The sequence below is a fragment of the Manis pentadactyla genome, chromosome 11, assembly GCF_030020395.1.
Source record: "Manis pentadactyla isolate mManPen7 chromosome 11, mManPen7.hap1, whole genome shotgun sequence".
Taxonomy (NCBI): Eukaryota; Metazoa; Chordata; class Mammalia; order Pholidota; family Manidae; genus Manis; species Manis pentadactyla.
The window spans coordinates 28,585,956-28,605,419 of record NC_080029.1 but is presented as its reverse complement, the minus strand read 5'-3'; the positions used below and the strand labels follow the sequence as shown (position 1 = coordinate 28,605,419).

The window sequence follows — 19,464 nt, the reverse complement described above, 5'->3', positions numbered from 1 at the left end:
AGTCAACATACACCATTAATCAAAATAATAAATACACAGTATTAATCAAAAGATCAGCTGAATTGTAATACTTTTCATTGACAAGATAAACAGATGTCTTCAACACTAAGTATGTGAGTTTATGAAGGATTACATACACACAGTAATTTGCCCTACCCAGGAAAGAACAAATAGAAATAATAAATACCAGGCATCCACTATGTGGATGGTACTAAAGTAGGAGTTAAATGTGCAAGTTTACTGGTTTGTTAGGAAATAACTGTCCCTAACTACAAGAAGCCCACATTAAAGGCAAACTAGTGCAGGATTGATTCTAAACGCTCCCTATAAAACATCACATACAAAGAATAGCAAAATAAAATCCAAATAAAACAATGCTTTCTAAATTAATTACCTGTAAAAAAGAATTAACTGGTAAGCAAAGTTTCATCTGATTTGTTACACTCACCAGTTAAGGATGTTAAAATTCTTAAAGGGATCTTCTTCGATGGCCAGTTCAGTCATGTAGGTGTACTACTACTATGCCTTTAAACAAACAAAAGTTCTCTACAGAGTAAAAGGAATAATAACTAAACTTCAGCACATATGAGACATATTCAGTAAACTGGACCCTGACACTTAAGGTTGTTTCTTTCCCTTTAAGAAAAAAAAAACCAAAGTTAGCTACATGGTAAAATTACTCTAATTTTTACAACAGTATTAGTTGGTTCCAAATATAACAATATATAAACTGAAATATAAAACCTGGGTACCACTGTTAATATCTGACAAAAAAATAGTATACTCAAAAATTTCCTTAGATTAGCTAAACTTTTTTCAGAAGACTAAAATCTCACATGGTTAAGTTCCAAAGACAGCACTACAAGCAGAAATCACATAAATTCAAAACTATACTGGGAATACCTTAAGTCATCCTAAAATATAGTACTACTCCACCTTGCAATAAATCCAACACAGCCAAGGTATTTTTTTCTAGTATGGAACACTTTGCTGCTTTAAACTGAATACAGTTGAAGTAGCTGGCTTATGTTTAGGAGCTATGTTGTGAGAAAAATATCTACCTACCACTAGAACCACATAGCATGCTAACACTATAAGAGGTACAAAAATATTGTACAGCATAAACTCATTGAGCAGAATAGCAGAATCAAAATTTAAGTGTTTTTAACTCTCACTTTTATTTTACTGTTCTCTGAACAAACATGGCTGTGAATATATATAATTCCACTGTATTTATCATCACACTTGTATTCCAGGTTTTTACAGGGAAAGTTATAAGAAAAAAAAAGCACTGACTGTTCATCTGCCCCCTAAAAAATAAAGATAAAAATTATCTACACACTAAAATCTAAGCTGAAAACATCACATTAAATCATTAAAGTAGAATATTGTACAAGCATAATGTATTTCACTTTTGAATTTTCTTTGATTTCTGCTATTTCTTATGATGTAGCACTTGCTTCCTGAAAGGGTATCTTGCCGCGACCCTCCTTACCCAGAATGACTCAGGAGACACGGGCCCACGCAAGAGACTTTATTATCTGAAGGAGTGGCTGCCCCAGAAGGGGGGTAGGGAGAGAGAGAGAGAGAGGGAGGGAGCAGCAGAGAGAGCAGTGGGACAGAGAGCAAAGAGCAGAGAGAGAGAGAGAGAGAGAGACAGCAGAGAGAGAGAGACAGAGAGACACAGGGAGAGAGAGGGCAGCAGCGTGGTGCCTTTTATTGTGGATCCGCTCGGCCTGCTGCTTTGGGGGAGGGTCGGGATGTTTAGAGATAAAGTGGGGTAAGCCCAGCAAGCCCCAGGCAAGCCCAGGCATAATTCTCACCGGCTTATGTGCTTGGGACCATGGGGTAAATGGAGGATAAATTACTATATTCTTACATTCCTCCCTTTTCTGTTTTATAAGTGGTAGAGGATTTGGAAAGGGGTGAAAGTTAGTCTTCAGTAACTGCTTCCTGCTGATTAGGGGCAATGAAGTTCATTTTTGTATTGATGGGGGGCGGTCCTCAGATGAGCCCTTGGTCTGCAGTGGCAAGGCATTTTCCAGGTTCAATAAAGATCATCGTCTTTGGAGAGGGGTTGGTAATCCTGTAATATAAGCTGGTTAAAGGTTTGGTTAGAAATCTTTTGCATTTGGGCTGATTGCTATGTTTACATAGGGTGGCTGAATTAATAGCATTTTGGGGGACATATATGTAGGCAGCAAAGCAACCTGTAGGGCAAAGGGAATCCTTGATGGTGCAATCTTTTGGACAGTCTGAAAGAGAAGGCCTGGTGTTGGGAATATAGGTCTGGTGAGACAGTAAGTGTTGAGACTAGGGTTAATAATCCTGAAGCATGACGCATGGCGGTTGCAAGGGCGGTCTTAGGACTCTGTGCTGGCAGAAACTTCTTCAGTGATGGGTGGAAGTGGAGATGAGCAGCGCGAAATGCGGAGAGTAAGAGGTCCCGTCAGGGTGGAGGAGTAGGAACCTGTGGGAGATTTGGTAGGAGGAGAATAAGCTAAGACAAATGGCTTAAGGTGGGAGTTGTGTATCAAATGGGGAAGACCCTGGAGTTTAACTGCAGTTGGCGTGGAAAGGATTACTGTGTATGGTCTTTGCCATTTGGGAGTTAGGGATGGTGTTGCTTGGTGTTTGGAATGGGCATGGTTTGGAGAAGTTTTTTCCTGTCTATGGTAATGGCCTTGTAGCGCGGGGAGAGCTGAACTCCCAGGTATGTGACCTGAGCGGCAGACAGCTGAACTTTGGGGGGTGAGACCCGAAAACCGTGTTCCGAGAGAAAGTTTAAAAGGAGAATAGTATCCTGTTGAGAGGTTTGTAGGGAGGGACTGCACAGGAGAAGATCATCTACATATTGAAGGAGGGTGGTGCTCGAGAGAGTAAGGCATTTGAGGTCTTGTGCTAGAGCCTGTCTAAAAAGGTGGGGACTATCCCTAAATCCTTGGGGAAGGACTTGTTAAGTGTCCTCTAAATATTAAAAATTAACTTAACATAAGGAATTTCCTGCCTTGATTTTTTGCTGGGATACCGTTGTCTTGGTCTGGGAGCATATCAAAAGGCTGCCTGCTCAGCTCCCAAGGTGGGCTGAGGTATTGTCTATTTGCTAAAGAATCCTGCCTTTTACTATGCCGTCTACAGCTGGGTTTGCATGCTAAGTTAGTTGCTCAGTTTGCAAAATTACCTCCTCAGATCTGAAGGAGGAAAGACAGCACATAGGCCTGGGCCTTTTAGTATGCTAAAATGAATCTTACACATGATTACAAATGATTAGCATAATAAAACATGTGCTACTCTTCTTTATCTGGGGAACATTAACTGATCTCACTGAAGAATGATTCTAGAGCTTCATGTTCAACATAGTTTTAGTAGTGGGGGGTTTCCTAGCATGTAGTTTTACATTGCTCTGACAGCAAATATCCTGCCTTGCTTTCTCCAGAGGCTCTCACCTTACTCTAAAGCCTATGGTCCCTGTCTCATTCCCCCCTCTACAGATGGAGACCCTAGCTGCTGCTAGGGAAAAGGGGCGACGACCGCTCTGGCTGCTTCATGCTGAGAAGGGGTGCAGTAAAGGGTGCAGCTAGGTCTCCATCACTGGGCAGTTGAGAGGGCCTCAGAAGGTTGGCACTTCTATTCTGGGTTTCATTTCTATTACTATTTGCAGTTTTGTGGCTTTTAGGCAAGATAGAACAAATTGTTATTAGGTTAAGTAGCAACATCTGGAGTTGGATTTTCCATTCTGGAAGGAAACTTGATGAGATTAAGAATGCATGGCTAAATATGAGAACTAGAAATATGAAAAGTCTAATTGAGAATCATAGCCAGGTATCATGGGGAAACTAGAACTCTGGATCGAGTTTACATCTCAATGACTAGTATTAGGATTTAGTATAGATAAGACTGCATTATTAAAACAGTACTTTTCTCTAAAATCACCCTCATTTTTATTAGAAGTAGCCAGATTAAGAAAATAATTAACAGTTGGCTCACTTATTTGCATAAGTGCAGCAAGAAGAATAATTGATTACATGGGATCTTTTAAATGTGCTTTGCTGGAACTTTTTGTAAGGAATTTCAGATTGAACTTTTTAGGGCTTCTTGAGGCCAGAAAGCCAAGCCAGACTTGCCATCAGTTTGTGCCTGCAGTACCTGTAGATTTGGGTGAATTCCTCTCTTCCTGAGGTTCCTACACCTGCCAGGTAGTGACCTTCCTTACTCACCTGGTAAGGCTGCTGGGAACTCTGTAAGCAAGGTACCAGGCCAGTTCTTCTAAGGGGCTTTGTTGGATTTATAAAGTCAATCTTAGTTCCTTAAAGCTGTCGGTTCATATCTGAGTTTACACACGTGTCTCTCAGATATGATGTTCCAGTAAAAGCCTTGGTAATATAACCAGTGTTCTTAATTAGTCCTTTTACAAGGAAAGCAGATTCTTATTGAGCTTGTGCAAATAAACATACTGCCATGAAATATAAAAAGTTACTGAGAGTTTTTAAATTCTGGAGGGATCAGGTAGAGAGAAAGATAAAGTTTCAATTCTGCTTATAAAGGCAGTCATTTACTAAACTGTTGTCAGCTTAAGAGAAAAAGCTTAAAACACGTTATTAGCAACATTTGAAATAAAAAGCCACCAAATCATCTTCTTTAGTTTACTTAATCCTATGTAACTAATAGCTGTTCTGCTGAAATCTAGTTTTTTACTAGTTTAGGAGTAATAAAACAGTGAGTATAGATGACAAAAGACGAATGACAATGGTTAAAGAACTGATGAGAGCTTACTGTAAGACAGTTGTCATTGGGGAATTTGGATATTTTTGTAACACAAAACATTCAGTAACAAAGTTTAGCATCATTCTCTGTGATAGTGCCTTCCAGGTAATTAAGCAGGTAAATAAATAAGCCAAATTAGCCAAATACTTTCTCCAATGAGAAAAAATTCCTCTGACATTTTCCAGGGGCCCCCTGGAAAATATCAGTGAACTAGAGGTAAAAGCACCTTTTTGCATTTGATTTTGGGAAGCTGTTAAAAGTTTCAAGGCACTTGCTTAAATAGTTACTCACATTAGACAAAGCTACACTTCACTTTAAGCATTTTTCTTTGAAAGATTTAACAGATACCATCAACTTAAATGACTTTAGGTTAACTTAGGCAGCTGATAACCATAAGGACATGTCTATTCAGTTCAACTTAAATTAGCATTAATGCTTAATATCTTCTATTAGAATTTTCTGTAAATTTTAGAATGCCCAATTTTTACAAGCGCTTGTCTTTAAATCAATTTTTATTAATACTATCTGGAGGTAGAAAAATATTTTTCATTTACACACTTAGACACACAAACATACAGATTGAGACGTAATGATACAGTGAGAGGACAGACAGAGCTCCTGGCATGAGCTAGGAGGGGACAAGAGAGCCATGGTGGTGCATTGTCTAGGGGTTTTATAGGCAGTTGAGGATATCTGGGAACGTGAAAAAAGCTTAGGGGTGTGGACTTTAAGGCAAGTAGTAGGTGTTTAGGATTGCAGGGGAGTTGGAGAGAGCTTGGTTCGGAGGTAGGAGAAAGCCTGGATACATGGGATCTCTTTCCATTTGCCCGTACGCTCACAGAAGTTGTATAAGTCGCGGAGAATTTTAGGATCTAAAGAGCCATTTGGGGTCCATTTAGACTGATAGTCTAAAGGATATTGTGGCCAGATCTCATTACAGTAGCGAACAAGCTTAAAAGGTTTGAGGTCTGGAGTGAGGTGGAGGGGCTGTAGATTATTGAGTAAACAGCCTAACAGTGAACCTGCGGGAATGGAGGGGCCAGATCCCATGGTGAGAACGAGACCATTCAGAAGTCGCTGAGGGGTCCCTGAGTGATTGAGAAGGTCACGGAGAAGACCAGGCACAGTTAGGGGGTCGTCACCACCTCTAACTGTGGGGTCGAGGCGAAAACGCCGGGGAGGCTCGGTACCTGGTACCAGGAGTTTTCGAGTTGAGTAGAAACGTAGATAAAGGGAGACCAGGCCTCAGTGGATGAGGATTCTCACCATGGGGAGGCAGAGAAGGGTCGACTATGGGGATCAACCGTGACTCTGAAAGTCGTGGTTGGGGGTGCCCCTGTCCCAGAGGAGCCCTTGGGGGTGCTGGACACTCAACGGTCACTTCCCAGGTTCCAAAGGGACATTTAAGTCGACCATGAAGGGGAGACTCACCAAATCAAAGGCCGGTGTTGGGCGAGAAGACGAGCGACCGGGGAAATGGACGGTGAGCCCGTGGAGAAGGATCGGGCAGTAGGGCTCCCAAAGCAGCTCAGGTTCCCGGAGGAAGAGCAAAGTCAATGGGAGAGCCTCATCTGAAGTCACGGCACCAATGAAAGGGTATCTCGCCGCGACCCTCCTTACCCAGAATGACTCAGGAGACGGGCCCACGCAAGAGACTTTATTATCTAAAAGAGAGAGTGGCTGCCCCAGACGGGGGTGGGGGGGGAGAGAGAGAGAGAGAGAGAAGCAGAGAGAGCAGAGAGACAGAGAGAGAGACAGCAGAGAGAGAGAGAGGGGCAGCAGCGTGGTGCCTTTTATTGTGGATCCACTCGGCCTGCTGCTTTGGGGGAGGGTCGGGATGTTTAGAGATAAAGTGGGGTAAGCCCAGCAAGCCCCAGGCAAACCCAGGCATAATTCTCACCGGCTTACGTGCTTGGGACCATGGGGTAAATGGAGGATAAATTACTATATTCTTACACTTCCAAAATTTTAAGTTAAGGAAAGTGAGTGAAAAAATGTAAGGAATCCTAGACTCTTAGCATGGCCAAAGAATTTAGAGGTAGGTCATCTACTCAATACCCTACTCAATCAATGAGTCCTAAGAATTCTGGATTACATTAAATACTGGTCTAACTGGAATAATTTGCCTAACAGGAAACAATTTATAATTTAAATTGTATCACTGGCTCAGTGTTCCACTCAGCACTGAGCCAAATAAATAGCAACAAAGTACAGCTTCATCACCCACAGTGAAATAAACATGTACAATACTTAATTTATAATACTAATAAAATTCATTTTAAAAGTTTATAGTCAGTTTTATGATAAAAGCTAATATACAAACAGATTCATGCAAAGGCAGAAAGAACAAAGGGTTTTGTTTTTGTTTTTTAACCTACTTTTTCAAAGGGAATATTCATTTAGGTCTTGTGTAAACCTAGGTGTCAGTAAATTTGAAATTTGTTGATATTTGTTTGTTTTTTTAAAATTTTGTAGGCTACATATATTAATGTATCCTGGATACCATATTATCTTATTTCAGAAAATTCTGCCATTCATGGCATTTTCAAATTAAAAAAATTTAAGAACAGACTATTCTAATTTTTTAATAGTTTAAACTAAAAATTATTTTGCTTTACCAGCTGTCAGACTAGAGGTTTAAAAACAACAAGGTAAATCTTGGCTATCCTAAAGATTGGTATTTAAGAAAAGAACAATCACAGTTTGAAAGTCTAAGCTTTCCAGCCACATACTCCTCAGCCCTGATTACCATTTAGACCATGGGTTCTAGATCAGGGTATCACACGCCCCACAGGCTCTTTAGATTCAGCAATGACCTAAGATTATGTACAAATCTGAATACACATGTGCCTTGGTGCTTTCTGGGGCCAAATTCTCCAACTTTCATCAGAATCTCAAAGGATTCTGTACTACTAAAATTTTAAGAACCACTGATTTAAACAGTATTCTGTGATCCTTATCTATTTTAATTTTAGGTTTCTACCTTACTAATATTCATCTTCCCACTCATCTGGTCCACAAAATTCTTTGTTTTGCTAAATGGCTTCTTTAGTCATGCCTTAAAGATATAATAGAAAACCAGAGCTTCTTAAAATGAGGAAAAACCTTATCTGCTTAAAACTGCAGTCAAAGGTGGCTTCAGCAGCTTAACTTGCATATATTTAAGAAACATGTTTTTAAAAAGCTCTCTATTCTGAGAGCTTTTTATTCAGTTACACAACTAATTTTATCTCTTAGTTGATCACTTGCCTTTCAACTGAGAAAACAATTGGTGAGCTGAATTTGCAATTTAATTATACTTACCTTTACCTTTCAAGCCATGTTAAGACTTAACAAATAAAAATAAATATGACCATTACCTCTCACCCCACAACATACATACATATATAGACTGATATACAGACTGACTTCATAAGAATGGTAGTCCTTCAAGAATTAAACCTTTACTAGTAAGGCAAAATAGTTTTGTTCTGATATAGCAAGGACTGATTTAGCAAGGAACATCTTGATGGAAAAGTGCAGAATTGCTGAGAATGCTAGCCTACTTTTCACAATGACTTTCCTCCTCTGAGCATCTGTCAAGTGTAGGATGAGAAAAAAGGTGCTGGAATCTGGAGAGGCAGACTAGAATAAAAATATATTTGGTTCCAAGAATTTAAAAGAGAGAGAAATGCTGGAAAAATTACAGAAATAAGATTAAAAACAGTTCTGCTCCCCTTTACTGACAAATAACTTCACAAATTATCTACACACACCACCTCTTCAATTCTTTAACCCTCTTTTTTCAGACTTTCCCTTACAACTCTCTCTCCTTATCCAAGCCATCAACAAAAGATTTGTAAAATATATATACCTTAAATCTGTCCATTGTGCTTTATCTCTACCATCAGAAGCACATCCCAAGACAACTTTTGTCTCTTGCCTAGACTAGTAGTACAGGCCATCAATTAGTATTAATTTCTATTTCCTCTACTGCCCCCTTCTCATCAGCTGTGTACAAAGTACTCAGCATAATCTTTAAAACTAAAATAGATCATGGTACTGTGTAACAATAGTTACATGCATAGTTCCACTTTCCAATGCATCTAGAATTAAGTCAAATTCTCAGCACTCAGGGAGTCAGTATGACATAATAATTCATAATGCCAAGAAGTGCTTGGACAGTGACTACCACATCACAAATGTTCAGTAAATGTTAGCAATATTAAGATATAGCCCCTGCCTGCCTCTCTTACCTTGAGGTGGCACTCTCTCCAACTATGATCCTTTCAGTTAACTGCAAGCTCTTTCCTACTTTGGGCCTGCTGTTCCCTCCATCTGAAACGCTTTTTTCTTAGACCCTTCAAGAACTTCTATCTCCCATTGATACTTCAAATCTCAACCTAAATGTTATCTCATTGATGAGGTCTTTTTTTTTCCTCTCTTCCCAAATACTATTCTCTATAATTCTTTATTGTACTACTCTTTTCATTTCCTTACATTGCTTTATGATTTGTAATTACTTTTTTGTTTCATTGGTTAAACCCTTTCTGGAATATCATCAGATGACTAAGCATCCATCCAATAAATTCTTTCTTAATATAGAAAGCATACATAGGTACTTTTTTATATCTAAAATAATATTAACTAATGTAGGTATTACTCTCCTCTCACCAAAAAGCTAAAAAATTGGTCACTAATATAATATGTCACGGCCTGTACACTTACATCCTTCCCTTAATTGTTAATTAAATAAAACCCTGTATCTAACAAAGCCTTGTGCAAGGTGCTGGAAGAAGTGGAACCAGGATGGGAAAATAAAGATTATTTCCTCCTTTGAGGTCTTGAATGATATAAGCATAGGACAGGAGAGACAAAAAGGGAGCACTTCAAGTAGATGATGGGGTGGGATGAAATCATGGTATTTATGTAAAAATGTGTATTTCATCAAAGCTAAGATATGATCAACTGCAAGATACGTCATTATTTTATATTCCACTAAGAAAGGAAAAATTTGCTGCCAAAATTAATTTTCATTGTCAAATATCATCAATAGTAAAATGCATCTCAATATGAGGGATGTATCCTAGTTTTAGAGATGTTAAAATGTGAGGAAAAGATGATGGGAAAGAAGAAAAGGAAAAGAAGGGGAAGGGAGAAATAGTAAGAAAAAGAAAATTATCGTTTTATGATTAACACAAAATTGAGTCTTCCAAGAACCTCAAAAAATCTCAATGATATGGAATATTGATTGTTCATAAAGTCTGTTACTAGGAAGTAGAGAGAGAAAGCCACTGAAAATAGTGGTCACAAAGCAACCCTTGCTTTCTTATTGTTTCCATTTGCTTTGTGTATCTTCACCTATCCCTTTATTTTTAGCTTTTCTAAATCACTTTGTATATCTCTTGTATACAGCCCATAGTTGAATCTTCCTTTGTAATCCGAACTGAAAATCTTGTTTTTTTAAAAGATAAGTTAAATATAACAGGAAGATAAATCTTTTAAAATCCACATACTTCAAAATTCCTAATTGACTTGTGGATCATAATGGTTATGGCTTAAAGAGGCACACATAACTGAAAACCATGATAGCATATTAAAAATCTTAAACACATACAGTTAATAGAGTAAAAACGTTCCATTTCAAACCTCATAAGCTACTTATAAATGTACAGCTTTAAATGCTTATATTAGAAAATACGACTAATAATTGGTGAGTGAAACATCTATCTGGAAGCATCAGGAAAAGAAAAAAAAAACTCCCCCAAATTAGAATAAAATACCACTTCCAGTAACACATTAGGTTAGATTAGTCATCCAATTCTTTCATTGAGAATAACTAAAACTGAAGAATAAAATTTTATTTCAAAAAATATTAAAAGCACTGAAGAGCTGACAGGATGGTAAAGGAATAGCCAGACCAAAAACCTATAAGAAAACAGAAACTCAAAGAGGTAAGTGGCATAATGAAACTGTTTTTATCCTGTAGACATCTGCCTAACTCACAAAGTTGAGCTTCAGTTTTGATGATTTCTTGGGAGAGAACAGAAGCCAAAGTTCAAGACCTACCCAACATAGAAAATCTAATAGAAGAACCTTTCTTCATAAAGCTGAGACCCCTGCAAAAGCATCCTCCTCAGGTAAAAAGTGAACCTGAAGTAAGCCCAGTCCACCCATTCCCACATCTCATTCCCAAAGGACTACAAGGAAATCTGTCTTTCTGATGCAGAAGAGAACAAGGATTCCTAAGCAGTTGTAAAGACAAGCAGGCCCGCACACATATTCACAACTCAAATTCACCCCATTTGGGTGGTCCAAACCTCAAAGGATTAATTTAATCAACAAGCTAGTCTGAAGGCATCTGGGGAGGTGGAGGGAGGGAAGGTACATCCTCTTAAGGCAATGCATTTCTTTCTTGGATCTCAAAGAATAGATAAAAATACTTTTCCCAGGGAAAATAAGCAGCTAACATTCAAAATCTCACACAGGTTAAATAAGAAGAAATCTATACCTAGGCACAGCATATGAAACTGGAGAAGTAAACAAAGAGCTCAAAAGCAGCCAAAGGTAAAAGACAGATTCACTCAACTGGACAGCAACAATGGAGACCAAAAGAGAGTGGAATTATTTCTTCCAATGGCTAAAAAAATAGCTGCTAATCCATAGTTTTATAATAATGAAATATCTATTAAGAATGAGGATGATAAAGATACTTTCAGACAAAAAAGCCTGAGTTTACTAAAGAAAGTCTCATTAAAGAGAATTCTAAAGAAAAATATTTTCAGAAAGAAAGAAATTCAGATGAAAAAATCTGAAATCCCTGGAGGAATCAAGAACATACAAAGTTGGAATGAACATCAAATTCAGCAGTTCACTGTCACCATATTTTTGTCATGTAGACAGAAAAGTAGAAAAGCCAGTTGATAACAAGAAATACAGACTCATAAAGGAAAGAGGCAGAATTAAGGTCCTAGCAGTGTTGTGTGCCCCTTGTTCCAGCTGCTCTTAAGGCCTAATGAAATCCTGTCTCTGGAAACTGGGAGACTCCACTGTCCTTACATTATATTTGGCTTTTCACTGAAAAAGTGTAGGAAGGAGAAAGGTCATAAATCAATGATGTTTTTCTGATAAGGCTAAGAAAATATAGAAAACCTCCAGCAAGACTGATGAAGAAAAAAAGACAGAAGGCACAAAAAATATTGGGAATAAAAAGGAGATAAATATTTAGCAAAGAACTTTAGAAGATAACAAAAGAATGATTTGAACAACTTTATGCCAGAGACAAAAATTCAGACAAAATGGATTCCTAAAAAAGGAAAAAAGCTTTCTAAAGACTGATCTAACTAGAAACAGAAATCTTAAATAAAAACCATTTAGAAAACTGAATACACACTTCCCAAGAAGGAAAAAGAAGGCACAAAAATATTAGGAATAAAAAACAGAAAATACTTAGTAGAAATTTAAAAGATAACAAAGAATGATCTGAACAACTTTATGCCAAATACTTTAAAAATTCACAAAATGGATGGATTCCTAAAAAAAGAAAAAAAACCTAACTAGAACCAGAAACCCTAAATAAAATCATTCAGAAAATTGAATACATACCTCCCCCTAAAAATAAGCCCACACACCTCCCCACAAAATGCTAAGCCCAGACAGTTGAACAGAAGTTCAACTAAACTTTGAAGAAACAGATCATTCTGATCTTATATAAATCCTTTCAGAAGGGGGGAAAAAGACTAGTTCCCAACTCATTCTTTGAGGCTGACATAAATCTGAATACAAAAATCAAATAAGAATAACATAAAACATAAAAATTATGGGCCAATTTCACCCATGAACATGGTGTAAAAATCCTAAATGAAATACTAATAAACTAAATCCAACTGTATATTAAAAAAGAGCATCATGATGAAATTGGGTTCATTCCAGCAATGCAAGGGTAATTCAGCATCAGGAAATCTATAAATATCACCCACCACCTTATCAGAATAAGGGAGGACAACCATATGATCATCTCATAAATGCAGGAAAAGTGATAAAATTCAATACTCATTCTTCACACACAAAAATAGCTTAACCAAAAAGCAAAAGAAATGTCTTTAACCTAAAGAATATCAAAAATCTATAGCAAACATTATTCTTAATGGTGAAACATAGGAAAACTTCCTTTTAAAAAAGTAGTGCAACGGAAGAATGCCCATTATTAACACCTGTACTGAATAATGTACTGGAAGTCCTGACATAGAAAGGCAAGAAAAAGAAAAGGTGTAAGCATTGGAAAGGAAGACACAATTTTATTCACAGTACTTTAATAAAATAATTTAGTAAAGTGACTGAACATAGATCTATATACCAAAAAAGCTTGTATCAGCAAATAAAAAATGGAAAGAAAAACATACCATTTGTAATGCTAACAAGAAATAAGGTATCTAATAATTAAAATCTAAGAGAAGATGAGAGATATTTATGGAAAAAAGTTTTATTGAAAGGTATTTTTAAATATCTAAATAACTAGGAAGATGTACCATTCAAGGATAGGAAGACTGAATATCATAAAAGGAAAATAAATTAAATGCATGTGTAGATTAAAAGCTATAGAGATCTTGGGTTTATATAAAAGGAAAGTCCCATTTTTAAATGATAGCTTTTTTAATTTTTACATAACTTGACTCAAATTACTCCTATCTGCAAATATTTTTGCAATTGATACAAACTTTTTAGCCATTAATCACAGGTATTTTACTTTAACTAAATTGTACGACTAGTTCATATGGCACTTCCCAATTCTGAGAGCCACAATGAACAAGTATGAGTAAAGAGCACAATCAGTACATGGCTGAGTTCCACTTGAATGTGCTGTGGTTCCACTGGCTCAAAGGTCCATCAGTGTGCACATTCACTACAGTGTAAGTTCTGCTAACCACTTCTGCAAGTGATGAAATGTTGCCAACATTTTACATAACATACAAAGTTTTGGTTCTTGATAATTATCTGTGAAAACTGCCAAAACACTGTTTCCTTAAAAGCCACCAAAAAAATGTAAACATTTATTCTGAATACAAACTGCATTTACAAGAGGAAAACAAACAAAACACATTCAAAATACAATTATCATATTGGGCTCAAAGTGTATCTCTAGTGGACTTAAGTGTGTTTCTCAAACATATATTACCCTTATACCTGTGAGACCTATAAGCAACTGCCCAGTTTGCTGTTCAACAGATAGATATGAACTTGATCAAATGTACAATTTTCTTACTCAAATTTAATTTTGATTTATGTAAGTTTTGTGATACATTGCTGCTTAAACTTTATTTTACCCAATTTCCTAATGAAGAATTAGAAATAATGACCATCTGTTTTACTGGTTGCTAGGAGGTGATAATAATTAACAATTATTGAATGTTTACTGTGTACCTGGTTCTGTTATAAATACTCTGTATATATTAAATAATTTATTTAATCTTCACAACAACCATATCAGGTGGATAATAATACAATATCACCATTTTACAGATAGGAAAACTGAGGTACAGAAAAGTTAGGTAACTTTCCCAATGTCACACAACTAAGTGGAGAAGCTGAGGAGTTCATACCTAGGTGATCTGTCTCCAGAGTCTAGACCTTCAATTACTATGTCACCCTTCTTTTCCCAACACTTAGAAAATACATAAAATTATTATGGACAAAAAAGCCTCACTATTAAAAAATATATCAGTAAAAATTAAACAACAGTTAAGCAACATTAATATAAATACAACTTATCATACGTTGAACTTCACAGCTATTCCAAAGTTTCATGGCCATGATTAAGAGTTTTGAAGTTGGACAGACCTGGCTCTGAATCTTGGCTGTGCCCTTTACAAGCTGTGTGACTTTGAACAAGTTTCATAACTTCACCAAGCCTCAGTTTCCTCATCTGTAAAATGAGAATAATAAAAATCTCACAAAATTGTTGTTAGTAACATAGTGCTACATTACATGGATATGGTAACGCCAAACAAAACACGAGTACACAAGGTAAAAAGAGGAGGCTCTCAATTTTCCCCAGAAAACAGGACTTTATTATAATGATATAATGAAGATGACCACTCCAAACCACCACAGCAATTAACTATAAGATCCACACTACTGTACAACCACAATCTCCTCTAATTCTTAATAAATAATTCCCCTAGATAAAATCCACATGCCTAAAGGTAAATGACTGAATCTTTGAAATACAGAATGCTGTATATACACAGAGAAAGACAAACAGATAAGACATTGTTGTTTGTTGACAACAACTTCCACAAATCCCATTTCTCACATATTCTTTCTAAGACTAGTAGTGTTCAAGGGTCCCAAAACAGGAAGAGCTATGTCAAGAAGGAGTGATTCCTGGCACTGGTAGGAAGGAATTATTATAAGAGAAAAACAGAAGAAATAGGCATGACATCAAAGTAGCTGAACTATTGTTACCATTGAAGAATGATCATGTCCACTTATACCTTGCATTTGAGTAGTCAGAACAAATTAAACTCTCATGATTGCTGACTTTTAAAATCTCAGTCAAATAATTTTGCAATAAATAAGCACATTTCTATCAATAATTGCATTTACCAGTAATACGTCTATTTGTGATATGGTTAGCAGCTTCTTTGAAGGGGGTGATTTTAGCAATACAACATAAAAATCTTTTTTACAAAGGAAAAGTAAAAATAATATTTTACTAAAATCCTGTAGGATAATTTTGTTAAACAGCTCATCAATACTATTGTCAATTTTTATGAATGTTGGCAGTCTAATAATATTATACTAATTATTAGTGACTTATTACATAAAAATCATTAAAATGACCATGTATTCATTACAGCTCAAAGATTCATTAAATCTATTAAAGAATTTTTTAAATTTATTAAAGAATTTCCACCTCTCCAAAATATTCCTTTAACAAATAATTGCAAAAATGGCCTCCAAATTTCTTAATAAATCTGTAAAAGTATCTATCTATATATAACAAAGGTCATCTAATTTTTACAAAGCACCCTTTTCTAAAAAATCTTATTACACAGGAAATGTTTTGGAAATTCTTAAAATATCTACTTTATAAATGTTTAAGGAAAGTGATATAGGACATGAAGTACTCAAGATTACTAAGCCATGACAGAACTCCAAACAAACAAACAAAAAAATCAGGACTTCTGCTTTGTATCTAACAATTTGAAATGTTTCTACCTGATCAGCATTTCCTTTCACTATTTTACTTGCTCTAAGTGATGAGAACTTTTTGTCCTTTTTTATGAATTCTATAAATAGTAAGGTCAAGTTGGTTTAATTATAGCTCAGATATATGAAAAGACTGAATTTGGAAATTTTTAGGTAACTTTTCTTTACATACGTGCAAGTAATATCAGTTGTTCACATTTTATCCCATTTGCTTTGTCATTCTAACACATTTTTTCTGAATATGTGAAAGTGAGTTAAAGACATACCAAATCAGCATTCATCAATGTTAAAATTTCTATTATATAATTACAATCCATCTTTAAAAGTCATCAATTGCCTTAAAAATGTCTTTAAAGCTACTGATTTTTCCAGTCCAAAATCTAATTTTTTGGACCACACACTGCATTTAGCAGTAATGTCTCTTTGGACTCCTATCATCTGGAACAGTTCCTTAGTCTCTTAAAACATATTTTTAAAGAATACAGACCAGTTATTTTGTAGAATGTCCCCCAATTCAGGCTTGTCTGATGGTAGGTCTCTCATATTTAAATTCAGGCTATGCATTTTTGGTAAGAACATCAAAAAGCACTGCTGGGTCCTCAATACATCTTATCAGGATCAACAAGAAGCTAGTGGGCTCCATTATCAGTGATATTAACTTTGATCTTCTGGTGAAGGGGTATCTGCCAAGTTTCTCCATGATAAAGTTACTGTTTTTGTTTCTGTAATAAGTAAGTACTTTGTAAGGAACTATCTTGAGGCTATGTAAATATCATATTCCTCTTCAAACTATTATTCAATAGTTTTGTACCTGTACATGATACTTGTGTTAAAGTGGTATTTTAATTGTCCCTAAGTGCTCATTTTCTACCTCTAACAGTTCTACATTTATTTGCCATTTTAAGGAAGAATTTACCCTTCTCCCCCATAGTTATTTATTCATTCATTTCTTATATTTATACAGACCAAGACCATTAGTGCCTTATTTTTTCAGTGGGTTATAATCTCTTAACTATCATTATTTATTTGGCCAGTGAATGTTTCTCCCAACTGGTTCTCATTCCTTTTGACATGATCCCATTATTCTTTGACTACCTTCTTACTTTCTAAAAGAATAATTATGTTCCAGGCTCGTTTTGTACTTTCCCTGATCCAATTTTTCCTGGGATAGGCCATTTCTCCAATGATCTCTGGTTTCCTTTTAGTGGAGAATAGTTCAGAAACCAACATATGGGAGTTAGGTATATTCATAGTTATGGAAAAAGTAACTGCTTTTAGACCTTAATGAACAAAGCCAGAATACACATACACACATACAGGCATATATGTATGCACATAGATATATATGCATATGCCTATTAAATAAATATATATGAGTGTATACATGCATATTTCTTATTTTTATATAAACAAATATTTAAAACCATGAGTTCATAATCTCCAATTTAAATCCAACATCACAGGGTTCATTCCAGCTTTTCTTCCATATATAAAACTCCCTTTTCCAACAATGAAAAACCTGGCTCTCATTATCCTCAGACACTTATTCCCTTGTTCAATTCTAGAATAGACAGAAAATAGCTTTAAAATTGCTAATCCTTACTATTACCAAAAACCAGCCTATAAACTAGGGTTCACTATTTGTTTATAGTTCTTTTATCTTGACTTTGAAGTACACTATGCTTAAATATTACCTTGATTACTTTACCTCTCCCCTACAGTATGCTCAGGTTATTCATTTGAAACACAGGTTCATTTATTTCTGTGTATGTTTTAGGGTTTTATCCCCACCTTTACTAACTTTATTTTCTGATTTTGTTTTAACATCTAAAATGCTGACATGACAATATTCTCTGATATTCTGAATTGACAGCATCTGCACTGCTACCAGCTGTTCTCTCTCAACTAAAAGTTGTAAGAGAGCTTTATAGTTTAGAAAGTGTATTTCCCATGAGAAATGAGCCTTTCTGTAGCCAACTAGATGTATCCACCTCCAACCCACTCAGGCCCAGGTGTTTTCTGGGAATTACTGTTTCTAGACACAGAAAAGTAAAATGAAATAATGAACCCTTCTCCAGCAACCTCATACCATTACTTGTAAGACAGTTTTCACACTGTGCTACTTAGAGAGATGCTACAGGGTGGATGAGGGCAGACCCAGTAGGTAGGACTCTACCAGGTCCCTGGCCTTAATTTAAAGCTGCTATGCTTTTATTGGTATAATATATTGGGCTTCAGCCTGAGATTTTATTCATCCAACTTACTTGACAAATATTTACCAAGTGTCTATGTTATCCCAGGCACTGTTTTAGGTGCTTCAGCGAAAAATACATTCGTGGGACTTAAATTCTAGTAGTGGGAGAGACAAACTATTGAACCTAAGTAAATTACACAGCTACTTAAAAGAAAATATATCTATTCATGCAAAGATTATAAATTGAGAACCAATTAAGGATAGGTACTTTTCTAGACCTAAGGTCTCTAATCCATAGTTCTAACAACTTCTTATTTTTCTCTAAGTTAGTTCTATTTATCCTTTAGAGCTCTGCTCAAATATGTTTCTCAAAGCAGCTCTCCTTGACTCCCTCATCTAAATCTTTATAGTAAGTTCATAACACCCTGTACTTCTCCTATATTATTTATCACAATATAAATAAATGTGTTCTTAATATCTCTCTTTCCTACAAGAATAAAACCTGCATGAGGGCAGGATCCTCATATGTCAAATTCACTGTAACAATTAATATATGCTTAAACTGTTTTTAATAGGTTTATTTTGATAAATTATAATTTAATAAATGATTTAATAATAACTACAGACATCCATACAAATTATTATAGAGTTAACTGTATGAGACCAATTCTCCTGGCAAGAAAAACTATAAAAACTGGATTGAAAAACAAATAAATAAACAAAGAAGGCAGCCAGGATGTGAGAAAACAAAATACCAGAGAAAAAGGAACTGCAGAGTTAAGTCTGGCATTCTCCCATATTTTTTCCTCCTGAGGCAACTAGATGCAGACTAAAACTTTTGGCAGTCTCACAGGGCTACAAGAGAAAGAAATTAGAGCACAGGGCTTATCAAGACAGGCAGGATTTGAGGGACTAAGACTCTAGAGAAAAAGCAACCAGAGAACAGTGAGTCTGGACATCCTGTACTGCTTTTGTCTTGAGGCTATTTACTGAATACTAACCTGTGTGGGGGCAAGAGGCCAAAAAACCAAGCAAAGTGCCCATTTTAAAGTAGAAAAGGTAAGCAGAATATTGGTAGTCTCACAGTGCTAGGAAAAGGAAAATCACAGTTCAGAGCCTGCCAAGTTCCTGGCAAACATCCCAGGATTCCACTGATACCTCTGAAGGACAACAGTCTTGGAATAGTGGAAACTGGGTTTAAATGAGCCCTAAGAAGACTAAAACAAAGCCTCAAGTCATCTCAAGCCTGTATTGGATCAAGGTCATCCGCTCCTACTTTTAACTAGAAGAAAATTAAATCTTTCCTCAAGAACAGT

General features: G+C 36.1%; 1 protein-coding gene across 10 annotated transcripts in view; it reads right to left on the bottom strand.

Moving 5' to 3' along the window:
- The window catches only part of NUMB (NUMB endocytic adaptor protein), a 219,509-nt gene that overhangs the window by 81,759 nt on the left and 118,286 nt on the right, over positions 1-19,464 (bottom strand). For 7 of the 10 annotated variants that reach the window (XM_036913268.2, XM_036913276.2, XM_036913273.2 and 4 more), the window contains one exon: positions 14,581-14,665. The exons of 2 other annotated variants lie outside the window; for them this stretch is intronic. The gene's annotated coding sequence lies outside the window, so the exon portion shown is untranslated. Of the gene's footprint in view, positions 1-448; positions 656-14,580; positions 14,666-19,464 lie in introns of those variants that run through there. One more of the 10 variants, XM_057488337.1, reaches the window with a different exon arrangement.